At 39.9% G+C, this 13,025-nt stretch overlaps 1 protein-coding gene across 1 annotated transcript in view; it reads right to left on the bottom strand.

Moving 5' to 3' along the window:
• Positions 1-13,025, bottom strand: part of nlgn4xa (neuroligin 4 X-linked a) — a 112,946-nt gene that overhangs the window by 26,312 nt on the left and 73,609 nt on the right. The gene's annotated exons all lie outside the window — the stretch shown is intronic.

Genomic DNA, 13,025 nt, shown 5'->3' with positions numbered 1-13,025 from the left:
TAAACATTTATTGTAACATAATTGCTTTTTGATTCAAATGTAAAACTCTGTGTTTGTCAATCACCATTCATTTATTTTTATTTGTTTTACAAAATATATAATTTAATACAAGACGTTAGAAAGTCAGACATCAGATTAGTGACTCCAGTGTGTCGTTTCCACCCCGTCCTGCACCACACACACACACACACACATTAGAACAGTTATTTCTACTACTCAGACTTCATGTATATATTGATCAAATGTACAGTATATTTGGATTTACACACATGCACATATTTACCAACATTCGTTTTAATTTGAGTACATTTACAACAGTAACTAACTAAACTAAATTAAAAAATACACCACATTATAAAGTTACAAAATACAATAAATAGCTCTAATTATAAATATCCCAGTATGATTATGCAAAATTAAATATATGGTTGACACTGAGCTGCCCATATTATTATAGTTGTTATTTTTCTTTGTGCAGATATTAAGGGTGAGCAACAATTGTTTTAGGTGGAGGCGCTGCACAGAGAGATATCCACACTCAGGAATGATTTCTTGTGTCGTTCAGTAGTGCATTATGGGTAATCTCAGTGTCTCGCTGAGCGCGCTCCTGTGACTGGCCAGCACATCATGGAGTGGTCTGGAGGTATTATCCAGCAGTGTCTTCACCTTGGACAACATCCACCTCTGCAGCTCCACCCCAACAATCGTACTGGCCTGGATCAGTTTATTAGGTCTGTTTGTACCTCCAACACGAAACAAGGATCGAGTACGGCACGTGACACAGCAGAACCAGAGAAAATCCAGAGAGTGATCTGACATACATTAAAAGACCTCAGCCGCCTCCAGAAACAGTGACGGCTCTGGCCCTTCATGTACAGTACAGTAGTGTTTTTAACCCAGTCCAGTCTACTGTCAGTGTGTTCTCCAAGATATTGATAGTCCTCATTGAACCCACAGACTTAAACATGGGTCACTGGTTTCCTGGTCCTCAGTCATCAGTCATTTCCTTGCTCTTTGTCATGTTCAGCTGCAGTGATTCTGCTTTTGCACCACATGACAAAATATTTTCTCAATTTGTGTTACTAAGAATTTAATTAACCTTTTATACATTTACCATTATGTGGGTCTCCCCGAATTTCAGTTGGTATGGGAAGTTTGGTTAAGCTGGTGGAAAACATTACTTTAAGTTTCCTGATGTGTAACCTAACAGGTAGGAGAGACAAGTTATACCCAAAGTTAATATTGTGATGACAAGATTGTCTTACCTGTGTTTTCTCCTGATCGTGTGCCAGCCAAAAGAGTCCCCAGGCATCTTGAGTGCCCTTTTAAAGGTTCCCAGTGGCACTAAGCATTTGAAGACGGGATTGAATAGCTATATTAGATTATACTTGGTAGGTCAAGGGGGGAAATATTTTATTTAATAACTGTAATTCTGGTAATTTTGTCTGTTGTAGTGATTTGACGTGAATAAAGGTTATTAGATTAGATGTGTGTGTGTATAGGTTATTTTCCTTTCATAGTCTGTTTTTATTCATTTATTTTGAAAATAAAAAATTACATATACCCCTATATCTTGTGACTATTGTTGGGAATAAATAATTTTTCAGTGCCTCAGTAATGCTATGCTTTTTATTAATAAGTGTTATAAAGTTATATAGAATGAGAGAGCTTCTGTAATAAAACTGTCAGGGGCACACCACCACCGCGGCAGCGTGTCGTGCAGGACGCATCTCCCTTCTAGAAGTAATAAAGTGTTAAATGGTCTACTGAGCAGTGTTTTGTCTTCCATTGGATGCCTCTGAGGAATCAAAAGAACTTGAAGTGCTGATATTAACAATTGGGGGCTCCTCCGGGTTTCCAATAGGAGGCTAAGGAAGACAGATTGGGTGATCTGGGGGCTCAACCAGCAAAGCGAACAGAGACCTGGGTCATTTCAAAATAAAGGTAAGCACCACCTGTTAAATCAAAGTGTGCATATTTTAGCATATCTAAATTGTCTGTTTGCCAAGTTGATTGAATTCTCAGTGTCAGTTTGCGGCAGTAGACAAAGAGGTGGTGTGTGATCCGTCCCAGTGGTTAGAGCAACTGAATTGGGGTGTAATAAGCCGAGTATACGAATTGGCTGTTGCGGATGATGACTGAAAGTAAGAGAGTAATTATCTTCAGGCATGGCTCACTCCACTCGCTTTGGACGCAAAGCGAGACCCGTGGGACGGGAGATAGGATGGCGACCTTGGGGAGTTGAGGACCCCTGAATAGCTAAATCGAGGTGTGGGATCCTCGTCACAGTTGAAGTTTATACAGTATAGGCTCCCCCACATACTCCGCTGGACAGATGGGCTGCGGAGGGGCGTGAGCGAAGTCTCTGCAGCAGTGCTTCTAAGCTGTGTGTGTGTGAAGCGCGAGTGGTCGCGTCTCGATTGAAATCGAGTGGCTAAATTCACCACAGTTTATTACACTGTATGCGTGTGGGCCCAAGTTCTTTCACCGGTTAGATTCTGAGCTGAGAGCTGGGATTCCCGCTACGGGGGTTTTAGATTGTGAGTGTGTATATTCATTCGATAGTCTTTATGTTGCAATGGGGCCGCGTTCGTTTGGTTGATAATCTAGATCCCGGGCTATGTTCGCAGGTTATAGTGCCTCTAGACTGTCAGGGTTAAATTTGGGGTTAATTTGCGTCTAAAACCGTGCAGAGTGAGACGCGCTCTGCAATACTGTGTGAGTACTAGAATAGTGCAGAGCAAGAGACTTTTATTAACAACTGCAGGTTGATGTCTGCTGGCTATAAAGTGTAAAACTGCTATGACCAGTGCCTGCAGTGCTTGGAAAAAGAATTAACATAAATTCCTGATTTTGAAATGTGTTTTATTTTGATGCCAAAGGGAAATAGGATCAGAACAACATGACATGAACATTTTTGCTATTTTGTTAGTAAAATAAGTCTATAATTTATTCTGGTGATGAGTCATTTTGGAAACCAAGTTGCTAATTGACATTATCAATACTGGTGTAGGGAAACCAAGATCTTGGAGCAAGTTACACTAATGCACGCTAATGGAATATGAGCACAGTCACTCCAAACTTACTTTATCCACATAGAAAATCTGAGGTGAAATAAAAAAATGAATTTTTACTATGTATATTTAGAAAATACCATCAGATGACATACAGAGTGAGTGACACATATGACAGAAAGTGAAACTGGCACTGCAGCTCTGTGGACAGACGGTGACTCGGCAGAATGCCAAGTGCTGGAGCTTTGGGCACAAACTGTTCACAGGCCACAGAGCGTATGAGTCACTGTGTTTAATTTAATAACATTCACTTACACTCATACTGGAAATGACAAGCATTTCTTTATCTCATTGAAACTTAAATGTATAAGTAACATTTAAGTTAAAAAACAAACTAGAATTACCAACAGGATGTGAATAAACAGCCACAATCTCAGACATATGTCAGACATAATATATGTTGCAACAACCATGTCAATATGTAAAGCCATTAGCAACATTGCAAATCTTACCTCATTTAAACTTAACCAGTTAATGTATCATGACATATAGCACAGCTGTCTAACACCAGGACCAAAGAAAATAATAGCTTTTTTCTATTAAAACTCTCTGACGACTCTTTCCAGCCCATATTTCCCGATGAAGCCTTTTATGAAATGCAATGGAGAGTTTTTGGTTACACGTGACCATAGAAGGCATTTTAAACTGTATTTGAAAAGAGAGTGCCTCAGAGTTCTATGATCATTTTGAGTATATGTATGCCTTCCAAAGATCACCTCAAACAAGGATAATGTGAATCTAAGAGCCGTTCTTTCTTAAAAACTGTTGAGGACCATACCTGAGGTTGGCTGAGGTTGGTATATAGATGCATATTTTTAAAAAATGAATTAATAATCTATATAAAACAAGCAAGTGATCTGCACTGGTGTCACCTTTTGTCTTTGGTAGTACAAAGAACAACAATAAATGTGAGCATCATGCTGTGACCATTATCGCAGCAGACAGTGGCTGCATGAACAGCTGGTTAACATGCAGACATTATCATATTTCCAACACCCGGCTAAGAAGCACCTGAAATCCTGTTTAATTTCACCTCCTGACATTTGTCATCATCACAGTTTTCAGAAAGTAATCTCTCCATGAAACATTAATTATCAGAGAGAATGGAAGGCAGTGATTTAAGATAAGCTTAGCAAGGTCAGCAGCTCTCAGCCATAGCCATGTCCAAACCTTCCTCATGTCACATGCAAATTTGCCGAACAGGCTAAATCAACTGAGCACAATCACCGAGGCAAGGGAAGTTGAAGACAAGGCATTTAAAGCGTGTCAATTTCTGGTAATGAGAAAGAAGAAGCATTAAAGCCCACACGGGACATCCCTGGCATTAAACATTAGCTCCTCTGACCGACAGCACAGCAGTGGAACCAACAGACCACAGCTGTCAGGTACGTCAGCCACTGTGGGTGCATTTGAGGGTCACATCATGTGGCACATTTTTGGATGGCAGCAGAGCAATGAGTCACACTCACAATGGCATTATGATAATGACTGAAAAAGATATTCCTCTACTAACTTCTCTTTTTTTCACGTAAGCTGCAGATTAGCTTTGGTTGGCTAGGCATCATCCTGTCTCTGCAGACTACACATATTTGACAGTATTTGGGAGGTTAGCACCAATGTCATTTTTTCCTGTCATCATTAATGGAGGTACAAATACATGTAATGTATGTCAATTCACATACTAACACAGTAGGTTTTACTTCAGGTCCATTAAAGAGTCTCACAGCGACACAGTGTTGCCTTGAATGATGTCATCCATCATGTTCAACAACACATGCTCCACGGTTTCATTATGCTGTCACTTTATTATGCAGCCAGTTACCAGTTTAATGATACTATGTTAAGATTATCCATTACAGCGCCCTGCTGGTGGCAATGGGGGCACAAAACAAAGGTAAAGACCAGAAAATGCCCTATGATCTATCAGTGACATAATCAGTAGAAATTAAGTGCTGATATAATCTCACTGCGTAAGGTGACGTTGGAGTGATGTCTTTTAGAAAGACCTTCTTGTAAAGGCTATTTATAGTCCAAATGTGGTCATTGTGGACATCTTTCAATCTCAAACTTTGTTTTTATAATGTTTCTACATGTATAGGCTCTGCAGTCCCATGTTTTCAGTGGAGGGCAGGTTTTCTGGACAGAAACAGTCATGTGTGAACGAATGCAGAGGGAAGAGCATCTCCAAGATGGCGCGAGCTCCTGAGCTAAAACAAAAGTGAACACCTGCACGGTGCAGAAATGTCCTCAGCTTCTCGCAAGCAGTTTGCAAAATGTGAGCATGAACTTGTACAAACTTCTACTTTAGTCGCAACTTCTCTCAGTCCTGCTACTGAACACAAACACAATTACTTCCTGTTACAAAGCTCTTCATGATAAAACCCGATACCAACCTCACTAAAATAAAACGCAAATGCTCTTTCAAACGTATTAAACACATTGTACTCCTTTTAAAAGGAATTCAAACTTTTTTCTAAATACTTGAACCATTATTATTTTACATTTTAACATCGATCAATTTAATAAATGACAGTTTTAACCTGGTTACAAACAAATAGGTTGATTAATTACAATAAATAAACCAATTAAAGAAAAGCAGGAAAACCTACATGCACTGAATGAATCAGCAGGCTAAGACACAATAAATCGTGTTTGTTTATAGATAATCAGTATTCCTATGTATCATTGCTGATAACAACAATGTTAAGATTTGTAAATAAAAATAATTACTTTTATTAATCCTGTAAATTCCCTGCATCTGTCATAGACGTCCAAAGAAATGAACCAGTCCAACGTTCAAATGCTGAACATCATGTTGATGTCCAGGTTGGGTCATGGTTGGACCTCCAAACTGTGGCTCAAGTTTGGACGTCAAACAGAATTAGTCACAGGCCAACGGACCGAATACAGGCGCGATCCGCACGTCTATCCAACGTCCAGTGCTTAGTGGGGGGTTTGGTTCAGTCTTTTATTAAGTTATTTTAGCAATTCTTAGTAAAATGCTTTGTGTAGCACATCCTCCTGAGACCCAGCCTATTCACTACTCTCCTCTGTAGTGGGCACATAAATAAAAATAAAAAAAAGTTCAACTGAAAGATATTTTCCTCAGTCCTCACGAGGTTTTGGTCCTGACCATTCAATAGAAATTCTTGGAAACTTTTCTTTTTTGCCATCTACAGACTCAATGTGGTGCAGCTACCCAAACTTTGGGCCCAGTGAGGTGGATTATTTTGGTAATTGTGTTGTAACCATATTGGATACTGAAAGTAACAAATCAAAAAGAAAAAAATCAATTCACCATAACTCAAAAAAACTAGACTAAAAGCAGAGTGATTCCATCTGGCCTAGAAAATCGTAGACTCTTGTATAAAAAGCTCTTTGGAAAGCTAGGACAGACACTTACTATTTGTTATTGGAAAACAAATATTTATTAAGGCTGCTTCTCTTGTGTTCTTTCCTATTTAATCCAATTCATCAATGTGACAATTAGAGCCCATTCCTACAACACTGTTTCCATTAATCAATGCTACGATTTTAAATATCAGTTTATCTCTAAAACGCTGTGTTCCACAGGCTTTTAAGGGGCCTGCAATTAACCCACCTCTTATGAAGCCCTTACTTGATCTAGCTAAATTTACACTAAGATTCAGACCACAGCTCAGGAAAATGCACAGGCTCCAGCTCATGAATTTGATCAGTGGAGGAAATGGAGATGGATGAATGGCACAAACCAATTACTTAAAATACAGGCATGTCTTTTTCGGCCCTCTAAATCTTAGAAACATTTAATTATCTTGGGATTACCTTGGTCTCCAATAACTATGAGCAACCTCGGACTCATTTTTGACCATGATGCATTCTTCACATAAAACAAATATGCACTACCGACTTCTTTCTTCTGTGCTATAAAATTAGAAGCATCATGTCTCAGAGTAATGCTGAAAAACTAGTTGTTACTTCTATGTTGAACTATTGTAATTCCTTATTACCAGGCTGTTCCAAAATCTCCTTGAAAAAGCTTTCATTGATCCGGTTGCACTTTACTGTTAGACTATAGGCCTACTTGTGTTTCTTTGTATTTTTAAGAATAGAATGGCAAGAAAATCCATTTGTTATCAGATTCAGGAGACAGACATCCTGTTCTATTTTTAAGATTAGGTTTAAAACTTTCCTTTTTATTAAATTGTATAGTTGGGGCTGAATCACGTCACCCTAAATCATCCCTTTGTTACTTGTTGTAAATTCAGGCTGCCGGGATACGTTAAATGATGCACTGAGCATTTCTTCTGTATTCCACTCTTTTCACTTGAGTTTGACTTTTGTGTTCTCTCTCCTATAGTGTGTGTGTGTGTGTGTGTGTGTGTGTGTGTGTGTCCCTTCCTTCCTCCTTCCTTCTGTGTGTTCCTTCCTGTTCCTGTTGCTTATAGGGCATTTCTGATTGTTTGAATTCTTCCCTAATATCGTAGGGTCTTATTTTAAGGTTCAGCCTGTAACTTGCCTCTTGCGTTTCAGTAAGTGGTATGGGCGCCAACTAAGACTGAAAGTGTCCATAACCTGCACTGTATTAGGACATTGCAAGAAGAGTGATAATTAAAAATAATTACTGATCATTCAAAGTGAAAGAAATGGAAAAGAGCACGAGGGAGACAGTGAGTGAGAGAGAGGCGTCATACTGAACATGTTAGTCAAGATGTGTAAAAATACAATCATTGAGGGTACAGAATTTTCACATACTGCAATGTAACATAATAGTACAAAAAAAATTATTCTATTATTAAATAATAGAAATATAAAGTATCCTTCCTGGAATATGTGCTCCTTTCTTGTTCGCTAGATGTTGGTAAAGTCAGAGTCAGAGCCAGCTGTAGCGTCCGCTAATCTGTGCTCTGCACACACACACAAAAGATTATGTGCCTATAAATAGATCAAGTTTTAATGAACAGGCATTCATCCATACACTTTTGTGGTGTTTGGAAAAGAAGACTTTGATGGCAACTTGAACCTGAACACAACTTCTAAATTCTGGGAATTCTTCTCAATAGTTCGTATACTGCCAGATGAACCCAGATGTTCCCCGTTTGAATTATTTGAGGACATTTCAAAGTGGGTAAACAATGTGCATCTGTTCTCTGAGGCTTTTTTCTCACTTTGAGTGAGAAAGTCTTTGATGAGATGCAACTTTTATCACAATAGCAAAGTCAGAGTCTTCTCCTTTTTGTTTACTTTGACATGAAAGAGTCTGTTTCACAGTATCAAAGGGAACAACACAGACCTCATTTGTGGATTTGGTACAGCTTTGGGCACAAATAAAGCCTTCTACACATTTATTCGCTGCCTGCTTAAATACTAATGACAGGTTTTTAAAATGTGATCAGATCAACACTCGTGATTAGATCAGATCTACACCAGTGGAACACGGATGCTGGAGCACCCCCCAGAACTCCTACTCCCCACAGCCTTGCTCCTATTATGTGTAATGTAACGATATCAGCGGTACGTGTGGTGTACTGTTTGTCGCTGTCATTTTTGTCTGTTAGCCTGTTGTTTGTGACTCTTGTCATTCAAGCAATCATGTTCATGCCGGTGTATGATCGACAAACACTCGCCTCTGTAGACACGCTGGTTAGCTCATGAAGCTGAGATCTGTCAGCTGCATTTTTCTACTGTTTTCCAGACAAAGCAGGAATTACCACCTTGCTTCTTTGTGTCCTGGTGCTTCCTGGATCCCACTGACACTTGCCTGGAACTGTGGTTAGCCTGGATGAGGTGTTCCAACCCCACCGCCTCTGTTCCCCCAGGCCTGCCTGCACAGGGTTAATCTCAGGTCCTAACCTAGAGGTCCTGCTGAAGTCCTGCTGCTCTAGGTCCTGCCAGGTTCGGTCTGGTAAATACCAAATCACCAGAAAACAAAACTTTTAACCTTAGGAATGTGTCAGTCACACAGAGAAAAGTTTAGGGGAGCTGAAAATATCCCCTAGTGCAGCAGTCCGCAACCTTTTTTGCTCCATGGACCGGTTTAATGTCAGACAATATTTTCACAGACCGGTCTTTAAGCTGTCGGGGATTAATACAACAAAATAAAATGATACAACCAAGACAAAAACGGTGGTATTTTGTAAATATAATAATAAACATGAATTCACTGTGTAACTATTAGCAGCGTCCTCCTGAAATGCACCGACAACATTGAGAGGAACATCCTCCTCTCTGCCCCTTAATGCTCTCTGGTCGCTATGGTAACGCGTAAACATTTCTTTCAAAATAAGACGCACGACTACAACACGGGAAAGACCCAGGGAAACCGAGTTAACGATGAAAGCCCTGAAAACCATACATTTCACAATTTCACAGCGATTTTAAGCTCAACAGTTAAATCGGTGCAGTAGTGAAGTCTTGTTTCTTTTGTTTAAGGTGAAAGATGAAACCTGTCCTCTTTAGCATTTGGAGACAGTACAACATGCCTTCATTATGCCTTGGCTAGTTTAGTGTAACGCACTTGATGCTGGAATTAGCCAGTCTTTCCTCTCACAGTCAATTCAAAATGAAGCGCCTCTTCTCTTAACTGGAACCTGCACATTACACATGTTCTACCTTCCCTCCACTGGCTGCCTGTCAACTTTAGTGTTTCCTTCCCTCTGTCACCAAGTGCTGGCTGAGTGGGAGTCGTCTGATTGTTGGGGTTACTGTAGGGTGTTTACCTTACAACATAAAGCATGTTGAAGTAACTGTTGTGATTTGGTGCGATTGACGTTTTGCATGTGATATCATGCGCACATCTCTCAAGAGCTGTCCACCATATTGGACGTAATAATGGGTAACAATCACATCCAATAAATCATACGTCGTTAACACAGAAATTTCCATTGTAGCACCCAACAGTGGAGCAGAATATAGACATTGTGAGGGGAAGAAAGCAGTCATCAAGATAGAAAGAGAATCATTCTTTTTATCACTTTCCCGCTGATTTGGATAGAGGAAGACGAAAACAAATGTTTACCTGATATAGTAGTATCAGTTACGCGTCTTTTGAATTTTAAAAATGAACAATATCTGTTTCAAATGCCGGCTAAACAACAACAAAGCATTATAAGCTACTGTCATGCCAGCTAACATTAGACTTAGCATCCTAAAACTCCTAATATGTTTTTCCTTCATAAAAACAGTTTAATTACACTCAAATCACATGAGAGTTTACTTGCTGCGTGCTTGTCTGCCCACATTAGCTTCACCTCAACAAGACTTTGAGTAACAGCAGTGAACCGGAGCTAACAGCATCTAACAGAGACAAAACCTACTGATGGGAAATTACGGACATCTTCATCAGCTCACCTCAGTATCAATGTCTACCTCAAATGAGATGCATTAACTTGTTGACAATGTCAGAGATAATAAGCAGAGACATGGAAATTTAAAAATGTAATAAAAATCAGGTAAATATGTGAGCAGTGACCAGCGACTCTAATTCCAGGCAAAATCAAGTGACTTTGGTTTGTGACCCCTCTTGACAGAAAATACTGATAACCATTCAAACTTTTGTAAGCCTTCAGATCCCATCCAGTATCGTCTGAGGGGTCAATTTAAATCATGTGAAGTCAGCGATAGTGACAGGATTTCACTTCACAACATCAGTAAGCTGAAACTTCCATCTTCAGCCCACCCTGCCTAAAATCTTTACATAAAGAGCAAAATGCTCACCATGAAAGTGTTGTACTTCCTCTGAGCGATATACCAGGGGTGTCCAACTCCAGGCCTCGAGGGCCGGTGTCCTGCAGGTTTTAGATCTCACCCTGCTTCAAAACACCTGAATCAAAAGATTAGTTCATTATCAGGCCTCTGGAGAACTTCAGGACATATTGAGGAGGTCATTTAAATCAGCTGTGTTGGATCAAGGACACATGTAAAACCTGCAGGACACCAGCCCTCGAGGCCTGGAGTTCCCCACCCCTGGTATATACTCTTGTTTGTTTACCCTTTAACTACCACACCAAGTAAAATCCGATGGAAAAAGCCTAATGTGCTCGACCATTTGGTTAAGCAGGTTCTCAAAGGGTTAACTCGTCTACTTAATGTTTAGGAGGTTTTTACTCACTTAACGTGCCAGGATTGTCCAACATGTGTTCTTATCTAAATCTGGGTAAGATGCTAAATAAGTGTATGTCCCAACTGAAACTTTACGAGGAAAGAAAAAGCTGATTTTTCCGTGTACTGCAGCAGTATTTAAATATCAGCTTTAAATATATTTCAGCTCCATGAAGCACAGCAGTGATTCTTTTTGTTTTTAATGTGATCAAAATTCTAAGCACCCTGAGAGGTGGTTTAATGGGATCGTAATGCATATTCAGGAACATGCACCGTTTGGATTTGATGCATTTTTATGTGATTGCAATTTGAACACTAGGGACATTAGGTAAAATCCCTTTGAAGTGATATCTATGTCCAAGATTCTGTGGCATTTGACTGTCTTCAAAAGCTCGAAATGGGTTTGATTTAGGTAGACCAATGCAACACTGCAGAACAAAAACACTTGAACAGAATCAAACATTTAAACAGTCTGTCCTCTAAAAAAGATTTCAGCAAACTTTAGTGCAGAGAGGAACTCGTCGCCATTCAAGGAAAAAAAAGGGGAGTCTGTGTGTGAGAGAGACAGATATTCTGCTACAGCGAGCCCTTCTCAACTGTGGAAAAGCGTGATTGGTTTCACATCCATTCATCCAGGGTGCTACCCCAGTCATCCACTGGCGTATGTTCATTAAGTTCTGTAGAGCTAATTAGAATCTATTTGACATCCATGGGGAGACATTTGCACAGCTTGCAGACTGCACAAACAATTCACAGGCACAAGTAGTCGTGCGCACTGTAAGCATTTTACATGGGGGAAGATGCTATCATAGCATGCAAGGTATTATAAAGCAAGTGAATAAACTTGAAATGTTTCATTAGCAGTGCGTATAATGAAACCAGTTTTGACTATTGCGCCTCCTTAAATAAGATAGGTGGGCCTGACAGCTGACGTCATTGTTCTTTTATATTATTGGCTCTTTGCTCTCTGAAACAGATCTCGTTCCGTCCCTTATTTGAACAATAAAGCAGATTTAATTACATTCAGTTACTGGCTGTGCAAAAAATGGAAAAAGTGTCCCTGTACCCCCATCAGAGTTCATGTTGACAATAAAAATCATTTGAGAAGTCAGAGTTGAAACAGAACAAAACTTGTAATATTGCAGAATGCACTGGAGGCACTTTGAGCACATTTAGCAAAATAAAGTTCTAATTAATCAAATTACTGCAAACCAACTGACAAGTGATGGATGTGGAACGCTCAGGGCTCCCGTGGGTTAGTGGCCTGAGGGCCAGCAGCCCATTGTACCTGGTTGCTGGTGAAGCACTAATAATAGAAACTCTCCCAAAGAATCCTTTTTTAAATTATTATTTATTTCTTCAAATTGACACAGATGTTTAACAACATCATCAGTGAGCGGGGAGAACATGTTTGACGAGTTCAGGAAAAAAGAAAAAATGCAAATGTTGCTCTGATCAGGATCAATCCTGAGCATTATTTCTCATAACAGCAGAAACATAATTTTTAGGACTTAATTCACAATGAAAAGATCAGAGGCCATATGTACAAACATTTATCTCAGAAAAAAACTAAGATGAGAAAATCAAAGCCAAAATTACCAGATCGCTAATCCACCATCATCTTGATTTTCTTCTTTGTCTTAGGTTGCTCCCTTCAGGTTGCCGCATTGGATCACCTGCCATCGCTACCACCCTACACCTGGCTTTCACCCACCTGAGCTTGCTGTGCCTGAACACCTCCCTCTGCAACTGGATCCTGGACTTTCTGACGGAGAGAACTCAGACAGTCCGGATCGGCAACAGCATCTTCAACACCACCACACTGAGCACTGGAGCCCCTCAGGGCTGTGTGCTCAGCCCACTGCTGTTCAC

This window comes from Perissodus microlepis, chromosome 23 (genome assembly GCF_051167445.1).
Source record: "Perissodus microlepis isolate ML-2025 ecotype Zambia chromosome 23, ASM5116744v1, whole genome shotgun sequence".
In the NCBI taxonomy this organism is placed as follows: Eukaryota; Metazoa; Chordata; class Actinopteri; order Cichliformes; family Cichlidae; genus Perissodus; species Perissodus microlepis.
Note: the sequence above shows the minus strand (reverse complement) of the source record. Positions and strands in the feature narration are given on the sequence as shown.